This window comes from Bidens hawaiensis, unplaced genomic scaffold (genome assembly GCF_021521415.1).
Source record: "Bidens hawaiensis isolate Kalapana, Puna unplaced genomic scaffold, B.hawaiensis_p1.1 tig00002917_1, whole genome shotgun sequence".
NCBI classification, from domain to species: Eukaryota; Viridiplantae; Streptophyta; class Magnoliopsida; order Asterales; family Asteraceae; genus Bidens; species Bidens hawaiensis.
This window is the reverse complement of record NW_027491155.1, coordinates 18,291-21,635: the sequence shown is the minus strand read 5'-3', so window position 1 is coordinate 21,635 and position 3,345 is coordinate 18,291. Positions and strand designations below refer to the sequence as shown.

General features: G+C 32.6%; 1 pseudogene; it reads left to right on the top strand.

The window, feature by feature from the left end:
• The first annotated feature begins 497 nt into the window (after positions 1-497).
• Positions 498-2,353, top strand: LOC143621578 (transcription factor BEE 3-like; annotated as a pseudogene).
• Positions 2,354-3,345: the final 992 nt, after the last annotated feature.

Here is a 3,345-nt window from a genome sequence, read left to right as displayed (position 1 = left end):
AGATATAGAAACTCTCACTTGAGAGGATGAATATGATTGTTGCCTATATATTGACAAATCTTATCACTACTAGCTAGATAATGTTCAAAAACCTATTTCAAGTATTTATGTTATAAAGTGTCAGAAATAACTTAGGCTTGCCAGTGTGATCCCAGGTTTATACTAATACCATGTTTATATAGTAAACCGAAACCCCCATGAGTAGGCCTAGAGGCCAATCCCTCGGCTCTTACATCCAATTTTGCATATGGTTTAAGCTTTGATTCTTATATATTTTGTGTGTTTTTCTAAATCATATTGTGATATAACTAAATGTATTGTACGTGTAAGTAAAAGATGACTAATTGAATAATTGGGTAAAAGGAAGTGCAATAAAATGATAATGATAAAGAAGAGATTAAAATGCTTAATAAGGATACCTATTACTGGTTTAATCAGGAAGCTTGAAAGTAGGTAAACCTAACTATGTTGTGTCCAGAAGCCTATGCACTCTTCTTTTCCTATTAAACAGTTTCTTTGAAACGTCATTGAAGGTTTGTTTTTAGAAAACAAAACACTCCATTTCATCTAATGGATGATCACTACTTTACCCTAGGACTCAACTCAAACATGGAACTTTTAGACAACAACATCACTCCTTTGCCTGGACACGATTTCGCAGACGCTTATAATCTAAGGCATGATCGTAGTCTTCCATTCTTGTCTCTACTAGATGGTACTGATGAAGATCCAAGTTTTAATTTTGGTGGTGATCATCAAGCCGATTCCTTTTACGATCCATTGACTCGTTTCCCGCCAACAACAGAAGATATGATCAAAAGAATATCTGGGGATGAAAGCTTGGGGAATCCCAACACAACTCCTCCCAACTAGAGATCCAGGGTTTCTGGAGAGAATAAAACCAACAAAAATCATGTATGCTTCTGTTTCTTAAATTATTAAACCAGCTTCTTTTTAATAATAAATGAATAAATATCTATACTAGTGTGTGCTTTTTATTCTCCACCCATTTCAGCTAAATGCAAAATTTTCAGGCATATGGTGGTAAAAAGAGAGGGAGAAACAGTACAGCGAAAGTGGAGAAACCGCGAGAAGTTGTTCATGTGAGAGCAAGGAGAGGTGAAGCTACTGATAGTCACAGTTTGGCAGAAAGGGTTTGTTTCCAACATTAAACTTCTCTTATTCTTTTTATATGAACCTAAAGAAACCATATATATGTAACTTACAATTTTCAAGATTCAAAAGTAATTCAAAACTGTTAAATTCTAAGTTAACTATGGTTTCATGATATCTTCCAATTTTCTAGACAAGTCTTGTTTTTAACTTTTTTATTAGAAACATAAACACCAAAAATTTAATGAAATAATACTAACATACTGATAATCTGATGGTTTCTTTTATCGGATTAGCTGAGAAGGGAGAAGATAAACCGAAAATTGCGAAGCTTGCAAGAACTGGTTCCAGGATGTTATAAGGTATGAACTAATAGTTTTCCATCTTACTCAAGATGTAATCTTTTTTGTATTCATAATTTATGTTTGAAACAACTCTTTCTATATGTGTTTTTTTTAATAATTTTCCATCAGCTCCTCTAAAAGTTGATTGAATTATTTTTCTTGAGTACCTGCAGACAATGGGAATGTCAGTAATGTTGGAAGTAACTATCAATTATATCAGATCTTTGCAGAATCAGATTGAGGTAACTTGTATGAAATAATCAATCAACGATATTCCATTCAAATATTCCAACTAAGACCAAATATATATTTGGATAAATATAGCAGGCTAATAGGAAATACTTTGCTAAGATTCGTGTGGGATTGAGTTGCAACATTGTTAATGGTCTTAATTATATATTTTGTGTTTCCTAGTTTCTGTCTATGAAGCTTACAGCTGCAAGCATGTTTTATGACTTCAACTCAGCTGAAATGGATGCTTTTGATACAATGAAGGTAATATATTCTTCTTTTATATAACTGTATATATTAGATGCTAGTTTTTTTTTAGTGATATCTGAAGTCGACGACTCCGTACATGGTTGAATCTTTTTGATCAATCTATTGATATCAGCATTATTTTAGGGTTCTGAAAAGATGATCTTAAAACTTTTTGTAGAAGTAACATATCTTGTACTTATTGTAAACAAGGATGGACGATGGCATATCCTATGTTTATACAGTTTGGTTTATTGGTTGAAAAATTAAACGTTTCTAGGTAAGTAAATGTTGGAAATAATTAATGTTACAGGATCAAGCATATGGTTATGAGGCACAAGTTATGGACACAACGGGTGGAGAAGGGTATGGAAGCCTTCTACAATTTCAATCAACATGGCCTCTTTGAAAACAAAGTATCTCTTTGGAGTTAATATGATACGTACACATAACACATGGCACGTATACTCATAAAATAAATGCCGAAGGTGCTCCTTAGCGGAAATATACGTTTCATTTTCCTCTTAATAAACACATATATATATATAAGATGATGTAATAATGGTGTTTTATTTGTAATGTACCTACACTTCTTACTTCCTATTTAGTTACTTGACGTACCAGTATTTTTGCTTTTAACAACCTTTATTTTTCCCGGGTCTTTATTGCAAGTCTATTATAATTTGATCAACGATAATAATATAGCAAATTAATGATGCTATGATTTGGTAGAAGAGTTAGGGACGGTAAATATTCGGATGGTTAGGTGCTAGCAAGGCTAGAGTTAACCGACTAGATGTTAAATAAGCGACCGTTTTGGGCCCCAAATATTTAGGATCCCATTTTCTAGAAATTCTATTAAAAATTTGAATATCACACATTATAAATAGCCTATTAAAAGTGGTTGTTGGTATGAACGATATACTTGTCATTACCTTTTCTAATAAAAGAACTTTGAAAAAAAAAACTGAAATAAAAGAGAAAAGAAAGGGAATGGAAGAATGATTGGTGGTGTGGGTGGGTGAGATTGAGGAAATTAACTCGGTAACATATCAATCACTAGACCAATTAAGTCGTACAAGTTAAACTAAAGAAAATACCGAGTTAATTGTACGACTTATCTTTCGTTTAACTTGTACGACTTAATTGGTCTAGTGATTGATATGTTACCAAGTTAATTTCCTCAATCTCACCCACCCACACCACCAATCATTCTTCCATTCCTTTTCTTTTCTCTTTTATTTCAATTTTTTTCCGAAGTTCTTTTATTTAATTGTTTTATTAACTAACTAAATTACTTTTGAAATGCTAGTATGCTAAGTTCTCATTAGAGTATTTTAGGATTCTTAAAACCGTACCATAAAGAAACAAACTGAGGCTCACTGAATTCTCGAAGTGGCATGTGTGCAGG